Here is a 7,205-nt window from a genome sequence, read left to right on the forward strand (position 1 = left end):
TGTTGGTAAAAGTACACAAAATTACATTTAGGTGGGAGGAAGAAGTTTAAGAGATCTATTGTACAACATGGTGACTATAGTTAATGACAATATATTGTATTTTGAAAATATGCTAAGAAAGTGGAAGCCTATTCTTACGCATTTTTAAAAATGAGTCCCCAATATAACAGCCTGTCATGTGAAGATTATAAAAACGGGCATTCTAGTTAAATGTTTAACAGGATAGGGCTTGGGGTTAGAGGAACAGAGAAAATTTAGGAGTACGGCCAGTGTGGGAAAGCTGTAGGGTTGATGAACTATCTAGGAGCCAGATTATGGAAGGCCTTTTCTGATATAATACAAAGTTTTGATTCTATTCTCAGAGCAATAGAACACCCAAGAAAAGGTTTAAGTAGAATAGTGACTAAAATTTTTAAAATAGCTTTCTGTCTACTGGGTGGAGAACAGATTATACTGAGGCAATTATGACGGCAGGAATCAGAATAGAAGGCCGTAGCTGTAGTTCAGGTTCAAAATAATACCTGCTTACACCTGGATTGTGGCAGAAGAGATGAAGATAATTACAGAGATTTGGGATAAAATTTGGAGTAAAGACCAACAACACTTAGTGGAGGACGAACAATAAGCAAGAGGAAGCATTTTTACCCATATCCTCTCAAAAATTAGAGGATCAATTTGAAATAAATTACATGGAGATACATTTTTGCCATCTTCTCAAAATTTGGATAGACAATCAGTTCCAGATAAATTATTCTACATGGAGCTGTCTGTAATAGGCTGGTGTGAGGAGAGGTAGATTCATGCGAGGGGCCAGCAGCACACACTAGGCACACATAAGCACTTAACACGCAAACACATGCAATCACACTCCTGAGTGTAAATTCTGCTTCTGCTGTACATGGACCCTTAGGTGATGAGCACAGATACCTTCAGCTACAAGGCATGGAAGGGTTCTCCCATTTTTCTCTAGAAAACGCGGTAGACACTGAAGCAGATGGAGTCTCCGAAGGTCTCAAAGATGCACTGCCAACTCCCAGGTGGTCTAGTGGCTAGGATCAAAGATGTACTGCAACAGGCGGAAGAGTTATCAGTTCAAAACCAAACAAGATAGATGTATCGACACACACTCGTTCACAGCTCCTGAGAAATGGGCATGGGTCTAACTTTAAAAACCAGGAAGAGGACTTGGGCCAACCCCCCACTCCCAGCTCCAAATTAGAAACAAGCAGAATGTAATTGCTTCATTGCCTTTGGCTCCCTTGGGGGAAGAACCGCTTGTTAAAGCAGACTTAAGAGAATTCACCCTTGGAGGAATAATATTAATAACCACAAGGCAGCTATCAGGAACTTGGTGATTCACAAAGCTTCACAGGTTACATTGGAGAAAATGTGATTCAGAGTCCACGACAAACCAAGTTGGAGGTTGTGTGTGTTAACCAAAGTCTCTTGTTTCTGAAACCCATGCTATTTCAAGAACAGCAGAAATACTGCCTAACACTTTCACTATCTGAACAAAAGAGTGAAGGAGCTTATATCCTGACATCACCACTGGACTCTGGGGAATGGAATACCTTTTCTATAAATCTCAGTCTCCTGTGCAAAAGGTATAGAATCAGTATTCTATTGGTGCAACTTTCTCACAATATCATAGAATAATCATTCAAAATATGGGTTTCCACTGAACCTCGGACCAAATTGATTCCAAATTTATTTTATACATCTTCAGCTCTATTTCTTCAATGTTAGATATAAGGTGAATAGTGTGTGCTCATTATTCAAGGTGAAGGTGTATGAATGCTTATGCTATTAATTTGTTCTGTTTTGTGTTAAAAATCAACCTGTATGTAGAGTTGCTATTTGAATGAAAAAGTCTTGTACGATATTCAGACTTCTAAACTGGGTTCTGGGTCTTGTGGTCGTGGTTAATAATCTGTTGCCATGATTATAATACTAAAATTGACCAGCCTGTTTTCCAAAAATTAAAAATTTGATAAAACTTTCTTCTCAAACCATGAGAACATCATTTGTACCTCTCTCTTTTCATACTGGCATGGAGATAGAAATAAAATCAGTGACTCTGTAGTATTTCTTATTTAGTTAAACAGTGTGAGAAAAAGTATCTCTGTTTTTGTCTTGTTTTTTAATTTTATTTTTACAGTGATTTGTACATATTTGTCAGTTACAGTGTGTTATTTCAATACATGCATATACTACACAGTGATTCACTTAGGGAAGATAGCATAATTCTGTACCTGTTAGTCCACAACTTCTCCTCCCCACAAACCCCATCCCGTCCAGGCCTCTGGTAACCATTATTCTACTGTCTACGTCTATGAGAACCATTTTTATTTTTTTTTAGATTCTACATACAAGTGAGCTCTTGCAGTATTTGTCTTTCTGTGCCTGACTTGTTTCACTTAACACGGTGGTTTCCGGTTCCATCCATGTTGCTGCAAATTATAGGATATCATTTCTTTTTATAGCTGAATAGCATTCCATTGTGTATATACCACACAGTTTTTTTTATCCATTCATCCATTGATGGGCATTTAGACTGATTTCATCTCTTGGATATTGTAAATAGCGTTGCAATGAACATGGGAGTGCAGATGTGTTTTTGATATACTGACTTCCTTTCCTTTGAGTAGTGGGATAGCTGGGTCATAAGGTAGATCTGTTTTTAGTTCTCTGAGAAACCTCCATACTGTTTTCCACAATGGATGTACCAATTTGTATTCCCGACAGCTATGTAGGAGTGTTCCATTTTTGCCCCATTCTTGCCAGAATTCGTTATTGTCTTGCTTGATAATAGCCATTCTAACTGGGGTAGATATCTCATTGTGGTTTTAATTTGCATTTCTCTGATGATTAGTGATATTGAGAATTTTTTCATGTGCTTATTGGCCATTTGTCTTTTGAGAAATGTCTGTTCAGGTCCTTTGCCCATTTTTTCATTGGGCTATTATTATTTATTTCATTTCATTTATTTATTTATTTTTTGCTTTTGTGTTGTTTGAGTTCCCTACATATTCTGGATATTAGCCCCTTGTCTGATGTGTAGTTTGCAAACACTTTCTCTCATTATATAGTTTGTCTCTTAACTTTGTTGATAGTGTCCCTTGCTATGCAGAAGGTTTTCAGTTTGATATAGTCCTATTTGCATATTTTTGCTTTAGCAGCCTGTGTCTTTGTAGTCTTGCTCAAAAAAGCACTACCCACTCCCATTTTGTGTAGCATTTCCCCTGTGTTTTCTTCTACTAGTTTCATATTTTCAGGTTCTAAATTTAGGTCATTAATCCATTTTTGTGTATGGTGAGAAATAGGGGTCTAGTTTCAATATTCTGAATGTGGATATCCAGTTTTCCCAGCACCATCATTTGACTGTAAGTGTGTGGGTTTATTTTGGGGCTCCCTACTCTGTTCCTGCTTCCATGAGATGAATCCAATTTGATCATGGTTGATTATCATTTTTAATGTGTTGTTGGATTTTGTTTGCTAGATTTTATGGAAGATCTTCCCGTATGTGTTCATTAGGGACACTGGTCTGTAGTTTTCTTTTTTGTTGTGTCTTTTTTCTGGTTTTGCTCTGAGATTAATGTTGGCCTCATAGAATGAGTTTGGAAGTGTTCCCTCCTCTTCAATTTTTTGCAAGAGTTTGAGAAGAATTGGTATTCATTCTTCTTAAATGTTTGGTAGAGTTTAGCAGTGAAGCCACATGGTCCTGGTTTTTCTTTGCTGGGGGACTTTTTCATTACGTGTTACTGGTCTGTTTAGGTTTTCTAGTTCTTCATGATTCAACCTTGGTAAGTTGTATGTGTCCAGGAATTTATCCATTTCTTCTAGGTTTTCCAGTTTGTTCACATATAGCTGTTCATAGTAGACTCTTATATCCTTTGTATTTCTGTGGTATCAGTTGTGATGTCTCCTCTTTCATTTCTGATTTTATTTGTGTCTTCACTCCTTTTTCCTTCACTAGTCTAACTACAGGTCTATCGATTTTGTTTGTCATTTCAAAAAACCAACTCTTTGTTTCATTGATCTTTTTAAATTTCTAATTAATTTTTTTCTGTTCTGATCTTTATTTTTCTCCTTCTACTGATTTTGGGTTTAGTTTCTTCTTGTTTTTCCAGCTCCTTGAGGCGTAATGTTAGATTGTTTATTTGAAGTTTTTATTCTTTTTGATGCAGATATTTATTGCTAAAAACTTCCCTCTTAACTGCTTTTGCCCTATCCCATAGGTTCTGGTGTGCTGTGTTTTTATCTTTGTTTGTTTCCAGTAAAGTTTTAATTTCCTTTTTGATTACTTCTTTGACCCATTCATTGTTTAAGAGAATGATGTTTAATTTCCATGTATTCATATGGTTTCTAGTGTCCCTTTTGTTGTTGCTTTTTGGTTTTATTCCATTATGGTCAGACAAGGTTGTTCTCTTTCCTCCATATCCTTACCAACATTGGTTATTTTCTGTCTTTTTGATAATACCCATTCTAACCAGACTGAGATGACATCTCACTGTGGTTTTAATTTGCATTTCCCTGATGAATAGTGATGTTGAGCACTTTTTTTATGCCATTTGTATGTCTTCTTTTGAGAAATATCTGTTCAAGTTCTTTGTCCATTTTTTAAGTGGGTGTTTTTTTTGTTTGTTTGTTTGTTTTGTCGTTTTGGTTTTTTTGTTTTTGTTTTTTTTGCTCTTGAGTTGCTGAGTTCCTCATATATTATTGAAAATGTTGTCCTTTCCCCGGTGTGTGTTTTTGGCAACTTTGTCAAAAATCAATTGGCTCTAAATGCATGGGTTTATTTATGGATTTTCTATTCCACTCTATTGATCTATTTGTCTGCTTTTAGGCCAGTACCATGCTGCTTTGGTTTGTATACCTTTATAGTACATTTTGAAGTCAGATAGTGGGATCCCTTCAACTTTGTTCTTTTTGTTTAAGATTGCTTTGGCTATACGGGGTCTTTTGTGGGTCCATGCAAATTTTAAGAGTGTTTTGTTCTATTTCTGTGAAGAATGACACTGGTATTTTGATAGTGATTACATTGAATCTATCGATTGCTTTGACTAATATGGACATTTTGATGGTATTAATTCTTCCAATCCATTTGATGGTATTAACCCTTCCTAACAGGGGATATCTTTCCATTTGTTTGTGTCTTTTTCAACTTCTTCCACTAAAGTTTTCTAGATTTTGTTGTAGAGATCTTTCACCTCCTCGGTTAAATTTACTCCTAGGCATTTCATTTTGGGGGGATAGTTATTGTGGCTTAAGCCATGGTGCTTTTCACAGCATTCAGCAGAAGCATTGCCATAACTGATGAAGACACCTTTGAATTAAGCACATTTCTCCATTCTAGCAAAGCCCCTCAAAATGAGTGAGATTAGCTTCCTGAGCAGTGAGGTATTGGTGTGGAACATGATGTCTACCTTCAACCAGTTCAGAGTGGGGACTGAAGAAAGCCTAGATCTTTTAAATGATTACCTGTAGGTGGCCAAGCACTTCAAACCTCATTGGTTCTTTGGCAACAAGGCTAAGTTGGGTTTCTTCAAATGGCTGGCTGTGGATGGCTTCATTATGCCTCAGACAATGGCAAGGAGGATGCCTTTTCAAGGACAGATTGGATGTTGGAGAAAATGGATCTGAAAGAGTTTGACTTTGATGTCCTGTTGGGTACAAATGATGTGGAAACCGTGCCAGATGAGATTTTGGCCACATTAGGTGATGTATGTAGTCTCTTTGCTCTGCTTAGTCCAGAAGATTAATAAGGATCCCAACCAGACAGTGAACCCAATTGGCCATCTCCCAGAAAGTTTAGCAAAAACCAACCAGGTTGCCCCTTCCGCCTTCTAGCAACTACTTCCCCTTTCCTCAGGGGTCTTGTTCTCCCCTACAGATCATTCTTTCAGTTTAGAGCTAGGCAATGAAGTGAATATCTCTGAAGGAGATAGGAAGCCAGACTCTACTGCTTACATCACCATGATCCCTCAATTCATAAAGGAGGAAGACACCTCTCAGATAATGATAGTAGCATCTGTATGAGCTCTGAGTCCTATTTAGGCTGTCCCCAGCATAGCCCCTCTACGTCTAGAGGCCCTCCAAATAGGAGTCTATCATCTCTGGGTGTCATCTGTGGCTCTACCTTCCCACGACCAAATGATCCTCCTGGAGAGAAGATGGTAGCAGCAAAAGTAAAGGGTGAGAAACAGAATAAGAAGCTGAAAAAAAATAGAGCAAAACAAGACAGCAGCCACTAGATACCTCCAGAAGAAGTGTGTAGAGCAGGAGACCCTCCAGGTGGATGTAGAGAGCTAGAAAAGAAGAACAAGGCTTTGAAAGAAAGGGCAGATCCCTGGCCAAGGAGATCCAATACCTTTAAGACTTGATGTTAGACATTCACAAGGCAAGGGGAAGATAAGGGTCCTCTACCTAGGGTAATCAGTGTTGTATGCTTGTACATAGGAGTCTTGCACTAAAGCTGTGAGTTGTAATAAATTATTTTGTAGTGAAAGTAAAAAACAAAAAATTACTACTACGTTATTTATTTTATTTTATTTATTTATTTATTTGGTGACTATTGCAAGTGGGCCAGCTTTCTTGATTTCTTTTTCTGCTAGTTCGTTGTTGGAGTATAAAAATGCTACTAATTTTTGTGTTGATTCTGTATCTTGTAACTTTAGTGATTTTATCAACTCTAAGAGTTTGGGGGTTTTTTTGTAGTTTTTAGACTATTCTATATAAAGGATCATGTCATCTGTAAACAGGGACAATTTGACAATTTGACTTTTCCAATCTAGATGTCCTTTATTTCTTTCTTTTGCCTAAGTGCTCTGCCTAGTTCTGCCAATGCTATGTTAATTATGAGGGGTGAGAGTGGGTTTTCAGCTTTTCCCCATTCAGGATGATATTGGCAGTGGGTTTGTTATATACAACTTTTATTGTCTTGAGATTCTTTCTTTCTAGACCTAACTTGCTGAGAGTTAATCATGAATGGATGTTGAATTTTGTCAAATGCTTTTTCTGTATCTATTGAGATAATCAGATGGTTTTGTTCTTGATTTTGTTGATGTGGTGCATCACACTTATTGACTTTCATATGTTGAACCATCCTTGCATCCAGGATATGATCCCACTTGATTGTGGTGTTTAACTTTTTGATATGTTGCTGTATTCTATTTGCTAATTGTTTGTTGAGGATTTTTGTATCT

General features: G+C 37.2%; 1 pseudogene; it reads left to right on the forward strand.

Moving 5' to 3' along the window:
- Positions 1-5,370: 5,370 nt before the first annotated feature.
- On the forward strand, positions 5,371-6,415 carry LOC134366251 (cyclic AMP-dependent transcription factor ATF-4-like; annotated as a pseudogene).
- The last annotated feature ends 790 nt before the right edge of the window (positions 6,416-7,205 follow it).

The sequence above is a fragment of the Cynocephalus volans genome, chromosome 17, assembly GCF_027409185.1.
Source record: "Cynocephalus volans isolate mCynVol1 chromosome 17, mCynVol1.pri, whole genome shotgun sequence".
NCBI classification, from domain to species: domain Eukaryota; kingdom Metazoa; phylum Chordata; class Mammalia; order Dermoptera; family Cynocephalidae; genus Cynocephalus; species Cynocephalus volans.